The 19,555-nt window shown below is 49.4% G+C and overlaps 3 pseudogenes; 2 read left to right on the forward strand and 1 right to left on the reverse strand.

Moving 5' to 3' along the window:
• Positions 1-3,848, reverse strand: part of LOC124973643 (small G protein signaling modulator 1-like) — a 44,025-nt pseudogene extending 40,177 nt beyond the window's left edge.
• The window catches only part of LOC124973644 (polyubiquitin-C-like), an 84,056-nt pseudogene that overhangs the window by 59,057 nt on the left and 5,444 nt on the right, over positions 1-19,555 (forward strand).
• Positions 4,329-19,222, forward strand: LOC124973650 (SH3 domain-binding protein 5-like; annotated as a pseudogene).

Below are 19,555 nucleotides of genomic sequence, written 5' to 3' on the forward strand. Positions count from 1 at the left end.
TGCATGCTGAGGCCACCTGGCCTCCAGCTTTACCTTGGTGGCACATGGAGAAAAGGAAAAGTCATAACACTGCCCTGGAATAGCTCAGGTGAACCTGGTGGGTGTTTTCACATGGTTGATCCTGTCAGGTGAGTAATTTTCATTCCCATTATGAATAAACCCAAACTCTGACACTTGTAAATGTGAAGACAAGTGCTTCTCCAAGGTGGTGCAACTCAGGAGCCATCAATCTCTGCTCCCTTCCTTCCATATTCCCAGCATCCTCCAAATTCTTTCCCCTTTGCTCTTAGGGTAAGAACACACACCCCACTTTCTCTACAGCCTGCACAGTTCTCCTTCCTCCCTGCTCCAGCTACTTCAGTCTCATCAAATTCACCTTGCTCCATCCAGCAACAAAGCCTCTGGCACATACGGTTCCCTGTCTGGAATGGAGTTCCCTCTTCCCCAGCTACTTCACACCACTACCTAAAAAGCCCACTAACGTTTCACGTCTCTTCTTCAACATCACACCCTCAGAGAATCCTCCCCTGACCCCCTGTACGTGTGCAGTTCTTCCTGTGCTCTGCCTTGTGTCTTCTCTCTTTCTTTATTTCCTTTTGTGGTGCTGGTGATGGAACCCAGGGCCTCCTGCACGCACGGCAAATGCTCTACCACTAAGTGACACCACTATCCCCCTGTTTGGTGTTCTTACGGTGCCACGTGCCTCCTGTAATTATGCTCATATTATTCTTGAGGATCTGCCAGGGTCTGTCTCTTGCAGGAGAATTTGAGCCCCAGGAGGGCAGGGGTTGAGCCTGTCCGCTTCACTGCTGTACCTATAGAACAAAACTGGTGTCAGACACACAACCCTCAGTTAAAAAAAATTAAAAAGACGCCAGGATTTGACTTGAACTCAGTACTGGCTGAGCTTCAAGTCTCTTCTTGATCTGCTTCATGGGTCCTGGGTCCTGAGAGCTTCCCAAGTCAGTAGTGAACAGATCTTCCAGCCTCATAGTTTGCGCCAGTCCCTTAGTGGCTGCAGAGACTCATGCCAAGTTTGCAAGCTGCCCAGTTTATCTAGGGAAGCCGATTAAGACACACCTTCCAGAAAGAAGGGTGAGGCTGTGACACTCAGGGACATGGCTCCTCTGAACCCAGAGGGAGGGGCGAAGGAAGACCTGATTTGGTGCTCTGATTTCTGAATAAGAGCTTTCAATTCTATCCCACTGAAGACTGGCTCTCTGACACTGGAAGAGATGTCCCTTGCAAAGGAGGTGAGCAAAGGAAGGAAAGAAGGGAGGAGGTCTGCTTTGAGGGATGCAGATTTTTTTTTTCACCACGCTGTTAGGAGAACCCATGCTGAAAAGAGAGCTCAAGGATGGCACATTGGACCCAGTTCTCCTCCACTGGATCTGTGCCCTTGAAACACTGCTTACTCTCCAGGTCACAGGATTCCCACCTATATATACACATTGCAAGCTAGGTAACCCTCGCATTCCAAGGCTGTGGCACTGTGTAGGTGTGGGTGGAAGCATTTGTGGTATGGGGTGCGGGGTGGGTAAGAGCTTGGCTCTGATGTCAGACAGACCAGGGCGCTAAGTCCTGAATCTGCCCCTTCTTGGCTGGATGTTCTCGTGCAAGTCATTCCCTGTCTGTAAAATGGGGATAACCTACCCACCTCATAAGTCTACTGCACACTCAGAGCATGGCACAGAGTAGCCCCCAGTAAATAAACACTCTTATTCCTAAAATTATGGCTTCCAGAAATGCAGAATTTAGAAAGCACCACCAATTGGCAACTATGATTCTAGACCTGGAGTTCAACAGATCTGGCCAATGTAGTGAGGTTAGACCCCCTACCCTCCAAGGTACCAAGCAGTGACAAGAGGTCCCTCTGATCAGGAGCTGGCCTTGGCCTAGAGTTACACAGAAGGCTCATTCCAACCCCAAACATGGCTGAGGCCAGGACAGAGGCCCAGACAATGACCATTAGGGGCAATGCATGCCCCACAGCCTGTCCCTAAACCAAGCTACACTGACAATGAGCAGGCTGGACCAGTCAGGACAAATGCATCCTGCATATGAGAAACAGTCCTAGAGAAGGGGAGGGACTTGGGCAGGATTCTAAGGGGGCTGTGGCAGAGCTGGGCCAGGACCTGAGGCAGAGCCCTCCCAGAGGCTTTGCGACACTCTCCTGCCTGCCATTTCTCAATTCTGCCCTCCTCAAATGGACCAACCTGCCATTTCCTTACACACCAGGGCTAATCAGAAAACCTCTGGGCTGTTCCGAGGGATCCCAGATATCTTGCACGTTTCCTTATTGGAAAACACTAGAATGTGCAACCAGCCCTGGAGATGATTCTTAAAAAGGAAAAGTCAACACACACACACACACACACACACCCCGAGCAGGGGGCAGCAACAGGTTCCAGCCTCCAGAGGGCTGTCTGCCTCTTCACGGGGAGGGGCTCCTCAGTTCCTTAGTGCTCAGTGGTGCTCAGTGCTGCCACCAAATGCTTCAAACCCTCACATACATACACACACACACACACACACACACACACACCACGTACACACACGTACACACGTACACACATACACACCCATGCACACACAAGAACCAGACTGGCCCACAAGGTCTACAGCCATGCAAGATCTTGGGTTGACAACTCAGAAGATGCTAACATGGCTGCAATGGGGTGCCAGGCTGAGTAGAGGGGGGCAGGTGGTGAAAGGGGAGGGCAACACACACACACACGCACACATACACAATCATAGCCTTGTTCATTCACGTGTACTTATGCATCACACAGACTCACAAAACAGTTCACACACGCAGATGCACATACACACAATACCTAGAAATGCACTAGGACATCTCCAGACAGATGCACATATTCTCAGACATGCAAATGCCATCCTTAGTCCCCAACACTAGAAATGCTCCCCCCTCAGGGACCTCTGGCTATGAATCCAGAGGCTGGACTAAGCTCCAGGCTGGTCCAAGGGACAGTGAAAGGGCAGAGGGGCAGTCAAAGCCTGTCTGTCATCTTCCTGTGTGGGGAGGTAGGGGTGAGCAGACCTGCCTGCCAAGGGGCAGTCTACAAACCCTGACCTGGGACCCTCAAGGAGGGTCCTCCTGGCTCCTGGAGGTGGCTCCCAGGACTGAGAATGTGGGGGTGCAGGAGGGAGTCTTTATGCCCCCAAACTGAACCTCTCCCCTTTGCTGAACGTTGGGCCCCCTGTGCAGCCCCATTCAACAAGGCCCCCGCGACAGGCCTGCTTGTCCCCCGGAGCTCGTCTCTCTTTAAGACCCTTCACTAGACCCACACACCTGTTCATTCACAAGACAGGGTCCCACCCAGACACCTCAAGGTATGCCCCCCACCTGGAGGAGCCTCACGCCGCATCCGCCCCCGCACACAGCCTGAAGACACCAGAGGAACCCCCACACCTCCAGCCCACAACCGCGAACTCGGGCCACACCTACCGGCCTGTGGAAATAGATACCCACCCGGGTGAGCCCGCCTCTAATGCAGCGGCCGGGTCACCAGGGAGGACCTCTCCAGGAGCCGCTGCCCCCACCCAAGGCGGCTGCGCCCTCCCCAAGGGGCGGCCCGCACCTACCTCCTTCTTCACAGTGCGCAGCAGCTTCTGCCGGGTCTCCGCCCCTGGGGGACAAGCCGGAGGGCTCGGGTGAGCACGCGGTGGGAGCGACCTGGGCTGTCCTCCCTCCCGCCTGCGCCAACCTTACCGGCAGAGGCAGTAGCCATGGCTCGCGCAGCGTCCTTTCGGCCCCGGTCCTGTTGCAGGCTGCGCGGCAGCGGCGGCGGCGGCGGCGGCTCCTGGGCTCGGTGCTCTGCTGCAGCTGCGCGGGGCGGGGCGAGCGCCAGGGGCCGCCCAGGGCGTGACGTCATGGCGCTGCGGTCCCGCCCTCGCGAACACACCCACCCCAGAACCCTAGGCAGGAGTGTGCGCTGAGCCAACCCGCCTTGGCCTGACCGCCCCATGCCCAATGCCCCTGTCCACTTGCTGCATGGGGTAGCGGGGGCGAGCATCCTTCACCGGATGTCTGATGGGTGCCAGGCCGAGCAAGTTGTCTAGAGACAGTGGAGCTGTTACTGCCATTCTCTGAGCGTGTATCTGCACTCTCTTTTTAAAAAACATTTTCTTTCATTTTTTATTTAGGCATAGACAGAAAACTTTCATTGAATCAGGAAATATAATACAAATTATGGTGACCTTCAAATGAAACCTGGCACCAATCATGGCCTTTTGGAAATGTGCATATGTAAAAATGTGCATTAATATGTGTACCAGAATGCAGTGCGCAAGTTAACAGTCCCAACATGAGTGGCTGCACAGGTGCGTCTGCTCTGTGGACTCAGGAAGCTCTTGGTTCTCGGTGTCAGTGGTGAGCCGACGTGAAAAGGCTGCTCTGAAAAGAAGCCAGGAGATCTTGTATTGGAAGGCTGAACCCCCATGAACACTAAAACGTTACAAGTGTGGCATAAAACAAAAATATCGCTGGGTAGAGAGGCAGGAGGAAGACAGGTCATTCTTATTTTCCTAACAACTACAATTTTAAGGAACTATATATCAAGACATAACAAAATGCTTGACAAGTGGCAAATGCTAAACTGCATTATTGTCTTTTTCTTTTTGGGTACTGGGGATTGAACTCAGAGGCACTCAACCACAGCTTCACATCCCCAGCCCTATTTTATATTTTATTTAGAGACAGGTTCTCACTGAGTTGCTTCGCATCTCACCGTTGCTGAGGCTGGCTTTGTACTCTCCATCCTCCTGCCTCAGCCTCCTGAGCCACTTGGATTACAGGTGTGCATCATTGTGCTGACTTAAACTGCTTTCTTAAAGTCAGCAACAATAGGGTGGTTGAGGAAGGCAGGTTCAGAGGCAAAGCGGTTTGAGTGAAAGAAACAGTAAGTGCAAAGGCCCTGAGGTAGGAGTGTGCCTTCTGAGGGTGACAAAGAGAGGAGACTCATGAGACTGGAGTGGCACGAGCAAGGGGAACCACATTGGGATTTGCACCAGAGGGCTGGTGGCCAAGATCCCATTAGGGCCTCAAAGACTGCTTTCAGCATTGGCAGTACTGCCAATGCACCCTGGCTTTTGTCCTTCCTTCAGAAGGACTGAGGGACAGCCCTAGAGTGCCCTTTCCTGCAGTGGTTCATCCAGGATTCTGTCTTTTCCATTCGTCAGTGGCTGGGGTCTCTGGTTATAAACCACAGAGTCAATTTTGGCTTATCTGGGCAAATAGAAAAAAACTGGAAAGATGACAGCTGTTCCCAGAGTCCATGGGAGCCTGGAGACCTTGGAAATGGGATGAAATCAAGGTAGGTCCTGAAGGCCAGAAAGGGGGGCCCTTGGAAATTTTCACCTGGCAAGGACAGTCATTGGTGTGCTCCCACTCGGGGAAACAGAACACTATATGCTTAAGATCTGCATTACCTGACTTGAGACATATGTCTAACCCTCGGTTGAAAGAGGGGATCCCCCACTGTGCTGAGACCCCAGGAGTCTGAAGAATGGGAGATGCTAGCTTTTTTTTTTTTTTGAGAAATCACATTCCATTTATGTATGATCTATCAAAATGTATAAACGCATTCTACTGTCATGTACAACAAATAAAATAAAATAATAAAAAAACAAATAAATAAAAAGAACAAATAAAATAATAATAAAAAATTGAAATGTTAGCTCAAGTAGTTGGAAATTATTTGAAAGTTTTCTTTTAGTTGGCAATGAATCTTTATTTTATTTATTTATATGTGGTGCTGAAAATTGAACCCAGTGCCTCACATATGCTAGGCAAGTGCTCTGCCACTGAGCCACAAACCCAGCCCGAGATGCTAGCTTGACAGCAAAAAATTAATGATGCTATAGTTTGATCTGCAATGTCCTCCAGAACTCATGTGTTGAAAGCATGGTCCCCAGTGCAGGAAGGTTCAGAGGCGGGGCTCTTAGGCAGCAGTGACCAGATCATGCGGACTCTGACCTCATCAGTTGCTTAATCCATTTGATGGATTAATCCATTGGGAACTGGATGGACTCCTGGGAGTTGGGACCTCGTTGAGGAAGTAGTTCACTGGGCACCTGCTCTGGAAGGCTGTCTTGTTCCTGGCCCCTTCCTCTTTCTCTCTCTTTGCTTCCTGGCTATCTGGAGTTGAGCAGCTTGGCTTCACTGCACCTTTCCACCATGTTTCTGCCTTGCTGTTGGCTTCCCATGAAGTGAATTCTCTGAAGTCATCAGACAAAACAAATCTTTCCTCCTCTAATTTGTTTGTATCAAGTAATTTGGTCACAGCTACAAAAAGCTGACTAACACAAATAATAATGATGATAATAATAATATTGCGATAGATTGAGGACCTGCTATGTTCAGGGCACTGTGCTGAGGCCTTTGGGCTTTGTCTGCATGACTTCACTGAACTCAGCCTCCCCCAGGGTCCTAATGTCATCGATGAAGAAAACCAAGAAAGGGTGTTTTTTTCAGGTGCATATGGCAAGCAAGCAGCAGCTCCAATTCTGACCTCAGGCCCCAGTGATGGACCTTGCTTATCTGCACCCCTAACTCTACTGGGGTACTTAGGAAAAGAAGGGTGCCTGAGCCTTCCTCTAGGAGCCACTTTTCAAAACCCATGCTTTTCCTTTTTGTGCCAATCATGGAGTCTGGGAGGCTGACTTGTGTTGGTACTTCCTTGATATCCTGGAAATTTTCCTCTGAGATGAAACACTTGATGTGTTTCAGCTCTGCAGCCACAGGAAGGTGGGCATGGGTGGGACCAGGGTCCTGAATTCAGAGCCAAGTGGCTGCCACTAAAGTTGGATCATTGATCACAAGGGCACCATCTCCTAAGATCAGCTTGGAAAGAGTTGGGAATCCTGAAGAACAACACCTTCCTCAGAATCTGAGAATCCCATCGCCTGATCCATGCTGTCCTGGCACGGACTCAAATCAGCATCAGGGAGCTATGATGCAGTAGCTTAGCCCTTAGAGGCCTCTGCTTCCTGCAATGTCCCTTCAGCGCCCTCAACTGAGGATGCCCACACCATGCACAGTATAAATGGGAAAAGGTTTAAAAGCCAGGCTGACATGGAGGAGAAAGCATTGAGGGAAGGAAATAATTAAGATCAGAGCCAAAAGTAATGAACTTGAGAAGAAAAAAATAATAATAATAATACAAAGAATCAATGAAACAGTTGTTTCTTGGAAAAGATAAACAAGATTGATAAACCTCTGTGCAAACATAACCAAGAGAAAAACTACATTTACAAAATTAGAGATGAAAAAGGAGAAATCACCATAGACATCACAGAAATCCAGCAGGTCGTTAGGGACTATTTTGAAAATTTGTACTCCAATACATTTGAAAACCTAGAAGAAATGGTTACATTTCTAGATAAATATGACCAACCAAAATTGAATCAAAAGGAAATAGAAAACCTAAAAAGACAAATAACTTGTAATGAGACAGCGGCAGTAGTAAAAAACCTTCCAACAAAGAAAAACCCAGACCTGGGTTTGAGTTCTACCAAAAACCTTTAAAAAGGGACTAAAGCCAAGACTCTTCCAACTACTCCATGAAATAGAAAGGGATGGAACACTTCCAAATTTGTGAAGCCAGTATTGCACACATACCAAAACCAGTTAAGGACACATCAAGGAAAACCTACACACCTACATCCCTGAAGAACTTAGAGGCACAAATACAGGATGTGCGTTTTCTCTCATATGTGAAGATGGAGAAGAAAAAGGAAAGGAAAGGTGGGGTAGACCTTATAGAAATCAAGAAAGATCAGTTGAGAAAAGGGACCAGGAGTGGGAGGGGCTGGGGTGCTGTGGAGTGATATTGGTCAAACTAGATTATTTTTGTGCATGCATGTATGAATATGTAACAACAAATACCACCAGTAAGTACACCTATCATGCACCAATAAAAATAAGAGGGAAAAAGTAAGGATTTTCAGGAAATCTCATTTTGATCCTAACCTCAACCCTGGGACTGTTAAGATGGATAGGTGTCAGAATTCACATTGAACTGCTGTTCTTGGGGCATCAATCAACCTACCCTTTAAGATAAAATCATGGCCAGGAGGTTTTGTGTGATGAAGTCCAAGGCGGCAAATGGCAAATGGCAGCTTTCTGCGGCAGACTAAGTGGCCCTCTGTAAATTTTCTCAGTAGAAATGGGAAGGGATGGAAGTCCAGCCAACAGAGAGGTGGAAAACCTCAAGATGAAGACCAACCAAGAGCTGTTCCCTGGCACTACATGAACCCCTCTCTTTTGGTAGCAATTAGGAAGGTTTTATTTTTTCCTCATGGAAATATAAATTAGGTGCAGAATAAACTCATTGTGTATTCTGATGTGACTGAGGAGACATGATGGGTCTTTAGAAAGTCATTGGACAACCAGTCACCACTCTTATAAAACTGCTGCCAGTCCAGTCCAGGAACACGCCTCTTCTTGTCCCCTTTAATTCAGAGGGATGTATTGTCAGTTTCATGGGGTAGCCAACACCCTCAACATTTCAGTGGCTACTAGAACAAACATTTGTGACTTTGTTCTCCTGGTCTTGGCTAAACTTGGTCCAGGCTGCCAGTTTGGGTTCAGATTTCCCCCATGGGTCTCCTTTTTCTGGATCCATCAGAGCATGTTCTTCTGTTGGCAAATGACAGAAGCACAAAAGGGAGAGCATGGCAGGCAAGGCCAGGTCTGGCGCTTGCTGGTATCCCAACCTCCACTGTATTCTATTGCTCTGAGCAAGTCCATCAGCCCTGTCCTAAACCAAGATAGTGGAGAGGGACTCTCTATTCTGGGAGACACCTCAAGGTTACATGGTTCAGAAAGAAACACTAGAACAACAGTTCTCTCCATCCCAAAAGACTGACATCTCTGCTGCTGCTGTCTCTGGAACACAACACTATTGCATGTTGTTGACCCTAGACCCTGTCTGGCCCTATACTTCTTCACCTATGTGGGGATACATTGTAGTAAACCCATCAGAAAACACTAAAAGTCAAAAGTGCACTAATGCAGTGAACCTACCACATCCTCACTCTGCAGCACAACCCACTGTAGAGGGTCACAGCCCACTGTAGAGTCACAGCCCAGTGCAGGGGGTCACAGCCCACTGAAGAGGGCCACAGCCCACTGAAGAGGGTCAGATGTTTCCTCTCCTGATCCTGAGGCTGGCTGGGAGCAGGGCTCCAGCCACAGTCCAGCATCGTGAGAGATCATCATACTATTTATAACGGGTCCAGGAAAGGATGCAAATTCAAAATATGGTTTTTACTGAATGCATGTCATTTCTGCATCATTGTAAAGTCAAAAACTCCCAAGTCAATTGGCCAGGGGCACCTCCCTGGTGCCAGCCGCAGTGCTTCCCTGATCTTGCTGGGCTTGTGAAGAGGCAGCAGTGAGCAGGTTGGGGGAAGTGGTGGGCCCCTGGATACAGGGAGAACTGGAGAAGTTAAATCAATCCACAGATGCTATGAACAGACAGGAGACTGAACCTGAGAATGCTCATCACAAGTCCCTCTTGGTTCTGGTTGAGGCAACAGTCAAACTGGATGAAATGGTGAGGAAAATTGGCAAAGCCTTGGAGGACTGGAAGCCCTACTGGGAGGCATGGAGTGGGGCATGGGAGCGGCAGGCTCAGAAAGCCACTCAGGATGTCCAGAGGGCCACAGACATGCTCGGTGCAGTCAGAGTGACCTCCAGCTGCTGGAGGATGACAGGCTGCAGTTGACCTGGCAGGAGATGGAGAGTCTGGAGGCGGGGAAGACCAAGAGGAGGAGTGAGCTGGTGCTTAAGGAGACTGCAGCCAGGTTCCAGGTACAATGCTGCCATAGGCGGCATGTGACAGCTGGAGAAAAAACTCAAGAGGGCCATCAACAAGTCCAGAGCTTTTTGAACTCAAGGGAAAGTACTGCCTGCAGCTTGAACATTCAAAGAAGACTGGGATAATCAGGAAGCCACACTGATGCTGGCAAAGGGCGAGTGCTAGGCAGCCCTGAAGAACATGGGGAGGATCTCAGATGAGATCCTTCACCAGCCTCAGCCGTGCTTCAGTGCCAAGGGGTCTGGGGACTGCGGCGGTCACCAAGGGCAGTAGCAGGTCTTTGGAGGACCAGGTAGGGAGCCAGTCTGAACCGGATGCTGTTTCTGTAGTAACTTTGTGTTTGAAGATGACACAAAAACTCAGTTTAAATCAGGTTTAGTTCAGGTCCACTGAGCCCATCTGAGATATCCAACCAGTTCCCTGCAGTCAAAGGATCTGGCAGCCTGGATCTGTCCAACCCAGTGTCCCTGTCAGAGTTTGGGAAGATGTTCCCAGTGCTAGGTCCTTGAAGTGAATGCAGCAGGGCCTCCTGCCCTGAATGTGAGGGAGAATGAGGAGACAGGGCAGAAGGGGCAGAGAACAAAACTGGTGCAAAGCCAACAACAATGGAGGTCTCAGCAACCAGAGTGGTGGTGGTAGCAGGACCAGGAGCCAAAGCGACACCTCCCCTGAGGGCCAGGCCTTGGAGACCAGGTGAAGCATCTCTCCCTTCAGGTCTCCAAGGAAAGAGATGGGATTGTTGCTGACCTAAAATATGGTGGCATCCAGGGCCCTGGCCCATGTTCAAATCAATATTTATATATAAACTGGAGAATGTTGTGCTAATAATATATTAAATATATATGCCAAATCTTAAGCATCTACTCTAAACTACACTAATGAAGTTTCAGTGACCTTGAGGGCTGAAGGGTTTCCATCTGGTAAGAGCTCTTGAACTGGGTTTCCAGGGTTATTGCAGGTGGACTGTGACCAGGGTCACAGCCTTTGCAGAGCAGTCCATGCAACAGTGCTGAGGAATCAATAATTAGCTCCTATGAAAGAACCCAGCCAGGAAGAGGGCTGGAAGCTTGGCCAAACTGGGGTGCCAGGTTTCATCTTTCCCTTCTGACCCCCATTTTGCTTGGGGATAGTGAGATGTTCTCTCCCATTATATCCCAGAGCATCTAAATATAGTTTTAAATTAAATACTCAGAGAATGCCTTTTTGACCTAGTGAAGGTTTAAAATGAAGAACACGATTCATGTCCATTACCTCTAATGTTGAGAAGTGGTTTTTTTAAAAGCATGCGTGCTAGGACATCCATCAAAACCATTTTCTAGAAAGGCTACCAGGAACTGCACTTTTCTGGGGGGAAGGTGAATATGAGTGTGGGGAAGGGAAGATGGGGGAACAGGGACAGGTCATAGAAGGGGATTTGTGGCTTTGGGGAGAAGGTTCTATAGTACACCTTATCCTGCCAGTCAAGGGGATTTATTCTAAGAGAAGTGCTTTGAAGAATGGTTCCCATTGTTATATCTAGCTTGACAAACTGTTGATGTCTCTGTAGGTTGTAACTTTAAAAATAAGTTATTTAATGGTATACCACACTAGTATTCCTCAGAGGAGATTATCCTTAAAGCTAGGAAAGGGAGTAGGCACGTGTTGGCTAAGGCTGTGAAATAGAAGCAATGGAGTCTGTTATTCTCATAGTATAAGTGTTAAGACTGCTCTTTTTATTTTTATGATTATGCATATTTAGAAACACTATTTTATTTGTCCCATTACAAGAAAATTTAGCATTTATAAAAGAAAGCAACCTCCCCATTTCATGTTGTCTGTTAGCTGTCAGAGCTGTATACTTTAGTCATTTGTATATCTCTTCATAATGTAGTGGTTTATTTTTTATTGAGTGATAAAGTATACAGATTACAAGGTTCTTTGGTACTTGCTTTAATACCTTGAATATAATAAAAACTGCTTTTGAAAAAGAATTCTACGTCAAACTGTCTTCAGTTGGGGACTGCCTGCATCATGCGTGTGTTATTTTTATTCGATATTGCATTAATTTAATATATTTGTGGTATTGCTATCACTTACCAACACTCCTCAGCTTACCTACTGTGGAAATGACAATATTTTCTTGCTAGGACCCTGAAGAACCCAGCACTCCATCAAGATTGGAGTCAACAAAAACTAACAACTTCCTCTGGCAGCAGTTTGGGGTGGATAAGAACCAGATTTACAAAATAGCACCCTCATCAAGCTCATACACTGCTCTGTGCTCTGCACTCAAATCTTTGTGTGTGTGACGTCATATAGTGTGTGACCTCAGTATAACCAATGTAGGCTGGATGTTCTGTTATTATACCAATACAAGGAAACTGATACTCAGAGTAGTAAAGTGATTTACCTGAAGTCAATCAAGTAGGAAGCTGAAAAGACAGGATGTCAACCAGCTTCTCTGGCTTCCCAACCCTTTCCTCTTGCACTTCCCAGCCTCCTATTGCCAAAAAAAAATTGCTTTGCAAATATAACCTCATACATCTGCACTCCATCTTTGTGGAGAAGGTTAATTTACAGTGCCCACTTGGTGGGTGAGAAAACTGAATCTCAGGTAACTGAACCTAATTCTTCAGAGTTTCTTAGCTATAAATTTGTAAAGCTAAAATACCAATCTAGTTCCACCAGAATCCAAAATCCATCCTCCTTCCACACAGCTAATGGCTGGTCATATCTACTCTCTTACCAAGGCTCCATCCTGAGAAGGTCCCAGAAGGAACTCTGCTGGCTCTGACCACAGCCCCCGGGACAGAGATTGGCCTCCTCTAGCCTTGCTATCATCTCTTCTCTGATTGCCTGGCTCCTTTTCAGGCTCTTCGAGCTCTCTACTCCTGTGTCGGTTGTTCAGTGACATCACCTGTCATTCATGTTTTTACAGGTGTCTGAGGAAGAGAAAATTCATATTGATTTTTGAATGACTCGAGATGTAAATGACTGGTTATGATTAACTTGGTCACCCTAAAAGGGGATGATGTTGACTTGACCAGGGGTATAAATCTCATGATGGCCCAAAAAACTCAATTACAGAGCAGCCAAAGGTCTATGTAGGTCCCTAAAGTGGCCACAAAATACCTGCAAATCTGGGTACTGCTCATCTAGAGCAGTTCATAGCCTCTGTCTCCTGGATCAAAGTCCAGTGACTTCCTTTGGAATTGGATTAGGTGTGAAAATAGCCCCTATGCCATTTGGTTATGAAAAATGGTTATGATGATGAAGATGATACTGCAATAGCTAAAATTCATAGACCACTTTGTATACATCACTTCATTTTGATATCCACAAAGTCTCTTCACTGGCTGTCCTAGTCAGCTGCAGTGCTACAACAAAATACCTGAACCTGGAAATGTTAAAAAACATTTTTTTTCTCTCCATTGGGAGGGTGGGAGTTCAAGGTCAAGGTTCTGGCAGATTGAGCTACTTGCTCACACCTGGCTGCCTTCTCACTGTGTCCTCACTTGGCAGAGAACACATGAGCCCTGGTCTCTTCCTCACCTTCTAAGAATACTCAACTCATCTTGGCAGCCATGTCCCCATATCCTTATCTAAATCTAATTTAACTCCCACAGGCCCCATGCAAGTACTGGCATTAGAGATTGAAGATATACATTAGGAGGAGACACAAACATTCACTAGGGAAGCCATATGGGATCCTGGGCATGTTTTGTAGCTTCTGTGTGCTTCTGTTTCCTCCTGCAGATGATATTAACACCTAATCTAGGTACATGTGTATGTGTGTGTGCATATCATTACATTCAATTTAAAAACAAATTACTAGACGATATGTGCAAGCAACTCTAGATGTTTTTTAGAACATGAATATATGACTCTAAGTATCCAAATATAAACTGAACCCAATTCTAAGAAAAATTTTCAGTGTGGGAATAAATAATTCCCAGTGAGAGAATAAAAATGGGGTTTTGTCCTGATGGTATAAACTTTAAAGGAGATCAAATACATACTCATGAAATTTAACTTGATAATGTGGAAGCAATTATATATTTATATTATACATAATAGAAGAACTATGTATTACTATATTGTTTCCACATTTAGAAATCAATTGATAACCCAATTTTTTCACAGTCATTTTCAACATCAATGTTTTCTTATGTCCAAAGCAAAATTTTGAATCTTCAAAGGCAATTCCAGGATTCCAGGTTCTGTTCCATCTAAGAAGAGGAAGAGAAAGGTCTTTGTGAATCAGAACATTGTTGACAACCACAGCGAAGACTTCGTGTGGCTTAGTATATGTGCAAGTTCATCCTCTAGGTGTGTATCTGTGGTCACGATGTGCATTCCTTTAAATGACTGCATGACACCTGCATACAACACCATCCATACACTCAAAAAGGTAAGGCCACATTCAAGGAATCCTGGTCAAATCTGAGTTCAATTTCTTTAACATTCGTTTTCCTGATTCCACCATGTCACCTCTTAAGTCAATATGTCCCCACCCTAACTGTACATAGCATGTCAAAATGACCTTCCTGAGAAAGCCCCACATTAAGCTTTCCTAAGGACTCCCTCTTTCTCATGGGAAGGGGAGTTGTTCTAGAAGTAAAACATGAAGATGGTACACCCCAATGACAATGATGAGGGCCCCTTGGGTGCTGGGATCCTTCTTTATAGGCTGTTTTTATAATTTTTATAATTGCTGTTTTAAACAAGAAATAAAGACTGTGTTTACCATTGTTATTAGAAATTAAAGAGCCTGACCAATCTCAGGCTCCAGGACCTCCTGGGTGTGGCCAAGTTCCCTCACCCCCTTCATCCAGGCAGTCAGCACCCCTGACACCAGAGGCAGGCATGATCTAGGAGGGTGTCCAGATTTCCACCCTATGCAGCAGGAAAAGGGGTCTGAAAGAGGACACTGAGAGATTCCCAGCCTGAGAGCCTCTGGGGAGGCCTACAGTGGGGGACACACCCCATCTCACTGCCATTTTCCTGACAGTACTATGAATTCACTACACTTGGGCAAGTAGTGGTCCTGGCCACCCCAGAGGAAGATTCAAGATAAGTGCCAGATCAGCTGTGCTGTCACAGGGAGGTCCTGCACACCGAGTCTCAGTCTTACGTTCTTGGCAACCCCACTCCAACTTTTTCACCACTGGAAGAGGAGTGCTAGTCTGTGGTTGCACACAGCTCATCTGGGCTATGGGTGATCCCTCTCCATCCAGGGCCTGGGTCCCCACTGCAGCCTGCCAGGGAGCACCACCAACAGGGGTCAGGAGGATTCACCTCTGGGAGTAACAGCACCAGGCACCATGAGCACCAGCGACACCTTCACCCTGCAGGCTGCACCTGGGAGGACCCGCAGGCAGTGAGAGGACCCAAGGAGCATCCATTTTGGATAGTGGTCCCAGCTGAGGCTCCCTCCTGCCTGGCTTCTCCAGGCACTGCTCACAATATTTTTCACAGTCCAGAAACCCACCCAGAACTCCACCTGCGATGAAGAGTGGCAGATCTTCACAGCTGAGGGTGGAGGAGCATGCATGGTTGCTCAGTAGGTTATGGGAAGCTTGAGGTCCAAAACTCACACCTAACTCTGGCAGAGTGTCCTTCCATCTGCAGGACACCAATACGCTTGACAGATTGAACCTCCCAACAGTGAATGCTGAGGGGACCTCTAGGTCTGTAAGGTGTCTGTGTTGGATTGAATTGGTCAAAGGTGAACAGGTCTTCCACTGTGGAATCAGTAGGAGGCCTACTAGTGTCCCCAGAACAGCTAAGCAAAGATGCACTCAAACAATTGGAGAATCTTGATACAAAAATCGAAGAGAGAAGCCCAAACATAAATAAAACCAGACTTTGTGAGCACACGAGCTGGGGTATTCTGGCTTCGCTATGGAGGGAAAGGACGGTATACCAGGGTACTGGTCCCTGCCTGCCCTGCTGAAGCCCTCAGTCAGAGACTGGGGGCACTCATGCTCTCTTTTCAGCAGCTGTCCCCTCCAGTGTTCCCAGAGGAAGTGCAGGAAGACAGTCCCTGATCCCAAGCTGCCACTACCAGGAAACTTGCTCCCCAGCAGTTTTCCTTCTGTCTGGCCAGACCCTTGCAGGACCATGGACAGCTCTCCGGCCAAGCTCTTGCAGGACCATGGACAGCTCTCTGACAGCTCTGGGGCGGGGCATGGGCGGAGGGATTCCTGCCATTGCAAGAGCTCCAAACCTAGCTGTCAAACCCACCACTGCCTGCGCTCACCAGATCAAGACTAGATACAAACGCTGGATCACACCTTCACTGTGACAGTGGAGGAAGTGTCCTGTCCCAGGCCCAGTGAGTTAGATCCTGGTGACGCCATCCCCGCTTGCTCATTCATGGCACACCTGCAGGACCAGTCCTGTGCTGGTGCACCGCCTATCTCCTGTCCTTGCTTCCCCACTTCAGAGGCCCAAGACGTCTCCTGCTGGCAGCCCTGCTCCAGCCACCACCCTCCTCCACCCTTGGTGGCATGTGGAGTGTGCATATTGGGGCCTGAGCCGTTGCCCACCTTTCCAGAGAAGAGTTCCCTCAAGGAGGCACGGGCCTCTCCCTGTACTGGAGGAACAGGTACCACCAACGAAAACCCTCATGTATCACCCTAGTACCCACCTACTGCATGCATCAAGAGCCACACTCTATCTGCCAGCCAGAGACTGCTCAGCCCTCCTGCCACCCACCACCTCCACTGGACTCCAGTGCAGCTGTGCAGCCATTCTGGACACCTCTGGGGAGGAGCAGGAGCGCTGCACCAGCATAAGAGGAGGAATCCCTGCCATTGCCACAACTGCTGACCTTCAACCAACATGTACAACCCTTCCCAGAGGATCAGGAAACGTCAATGGGTCAGCTGGTGGAGCAGGCTCTGAATCCAAAACCCGAGTGCCCCTGCTCCACAGTCCCCCCAGGATCCAGGCATGCTCCAGGTACGCGGTTTCTGTGACTATCCCTCTTGCATCTGGTACACGCACGCGGACCTTTGCACATGCACCTTTGCACGTGCATCTTTGCATGTGTGTGTCCATTCCTGGCACGACCCTGCCTCATGCCCTGGTGAATCTTTGCATGCCTACGTTTCCACGTGCACCTTTGCACGTGCATGTCTGTTCCTGGCACGACCCTGCCTCATGCCCTGGTGGATTTTTGCATGAGCATCCTTGCACGTGCACATTTGCACATGCACCTTTGCACGTGCATGTCCGTTCCTGGCACGACCCTGCCTCGTGCCCTGGTGGATCTTTGCATGCGCATCCTCGCATGTGCACCTTTGCACGTGCTTGTCCATTCCTGGCAGGACCCTGCCTCGTGCCCTGGTGGACCTTTGCAGTGCACCTTTGCACATGCATGTCCGTTCCTGGCACGACCCCGCCTCGTGCCCTTGTGGATCTTTGCATGCGCATCCTTGCACGTGCACCTTTGCACGTGCACCTTTGCACGTGCGTGTCCGTTGCTGGCACGAGCCTGCCTCATGCCCTGTGTCAACGGTTTTCTGCACGTGCCCAGGGTTCTCTAAACATTACCTTCCCTACCTGTGTCGTGGTAACAGGTCTTACTCCTGTTTCTTCTGAAACCAGTTGGCCGCAGGAGAAGAACCCTTTCCGCTCGCCGCTGTATTTCTGAATTGCGCCGTTTCTAATAACTGCCATGGGTATGTCCCAGGGAAAGCTTTGTTCCTCACCAGTGGCCACCAAGGACCGGACAGTGGCGTCCCCCATGAAGCCCTATCACAGCTCCCGCAGACTTCCCTATTCTGGTTGGACACTCTGGGCTGCCTGGTCCCACGGGGACACTCACAGATCATCCTGCCGCCGACTTGCAAGGGCACATTGGCGGTTGAGTGGAGCACCTCCTAGATGCATGTCCAGGATCCTGAAGACCATTCTACACTTCCTGGGAGACGCGGACATGTCCTCCATCCTCCGCATGCCAGGTCTGGTGAGGGAGATGCTGCTGTCTGCTGCACCTTCCACCGATTCCTGCAGCACAGACCATCAAATCATCAAGCACATGCCTCCTATGGCACAGGAGCAGGAAGGGGCTGCTTGCCAGCTTGCAGGACCAAGGCCTGTCCAAGACCGCTGTCCAGGGAAGACTGTACACAGAGCCCCTGGAGACAGTGGCCAAGGGGAGCCTGAGAAGGCAGAAGATCCCAAGGAAAGAAAATGTCAGAGGGGGAGCTCCCATGTGACTGGAGGAGAACAATCTGCCTTCAGGCCCCTGGTGTCCCATGGCCGCCTGCCTTTCTTTGTGCCCAGACCTGGGGCTCTGCAGGTAAACATCTGCACCCAGAGCTCCCAAGACAGAGCTGGCATCTCCCAGGCCACCTGTATGAGTTCCTGCCACAAAAGAAATGCCATCAGCAGCTCATACAGCTCCAGTCGAGGTCTCCCAGGCCTGAAGAGGAGGGCTCCAGGCCCTTCCAACCGTAAGCTGCCCCTGGGATGCTCTTCATCCCCAGGGATTCCACCGAAGAAGGCCCACACTGAGAAGGTGGCAGAAGGCAGGGTGGGAGAGCCATTGCCCAGGAAGAAGGGTTCAGGTACTGGGGATGCCGGCAGGCCACGGAAACGGAAGATTCCTTTGCTGCCTCACCACCGAGGGGAACCTCTGAGGCTGCCACCACCTCTGGAACTGGCCTGTCCAGTCACCGCTGAGGACCTAGACCGGGAGAAGGAGAAAGTTCTGCAGCGCATCAACCGCCTTCTGATGGGTGAGACCCAGGCCATGTGTGACAGCACTACCATGGCCCCCCAAGCCCATGCATGGGACCCTGCTGCATTGGGAGGAGGGGCCAGACCTGTGGCATCCCTGGGCCTTAGCCAGAACTTGCTCCACCATCCCAGTACCACCACTGTGGCAGCCTCCACCCCAATGTGGGTGGGCTCTGCTGTCTCATCCCAGAGACACCCTCCCACCTCCAACCTTAGTGTCCTCTTCCCCCACAGCCTGCCAATTGCTGCTTTGGCCCTTCCTCCCAGACCCTCTCCCAGCACGCTGGCAGGCTTGGCTCCACAGCCAGTGGCTCCCTTTGGGACCACCCTCACGAATACCAGTTTGCCTTCCCAGTCCCTCCATGTGGGACCTCCATCCAGCTCTGGTAGGAGCTTCCTCCCCTCTCACCAGGATCCAAAGCCCAACAGGACACACAGGGCCTCACCTGTGGACAGCACCAGCAGGCCAGCTCCAAGGGTGCGGCAAAAGGCTCTGCTTGGGAAGCAGGCTGTCATCTGTGGAGCCACCATTCCACAAATCCCTGGGATTCCTCATGGGAAGATGCCCCTGTCCCTCTCCTTTGCCAGCCCTCAATCTGTACACCTGGCAGCTCCAGGTCCAGGAGCAGTCCCAGTCCCACCATTGACTGCAGGTCCCCCAGCCTTGGCCAGTCCAAAGCACTCAGCCCTTGGGGCTGACACACATCAAAACCACACCGTGGGTTCTCATGCCAGCACCCAGGCACATTCTGCTGGCAGCCAGGCTGCAAGGCCTGCTGGGACATCAAATGCATTGGCGTCTCCCTCTGCAGCTGCCCCCCAGAGTGTGGCCAGAGTTTGTCCTGACAACAGGCAGGCCCAGTCTGCCTGTGAGAAACAAGTTCCATCCCCTTCCAGGCTGACAGGGTTAGTTACATCAAAGGCCACTGGGAGGACAGACTTGTCTCCAGGCCTGACTACTCCCACAACAGCAATGAGCA

Source organism: Sciurus carolinensis, unplaced genomic scaffold (genome assembly GCF_902686445.1).
Source record: "Sciurus carolinensis unplaced genomic scaffold, mSciCar1.2, whole genome shotgun sequence".
Taxonomy (NCBI): domain Eukaryota; kingdom Metazoa; phylum Chordata; class Mammalia; order Rodentia; family Sciuridae; genus Sciurus; species Sciurus carolinensis.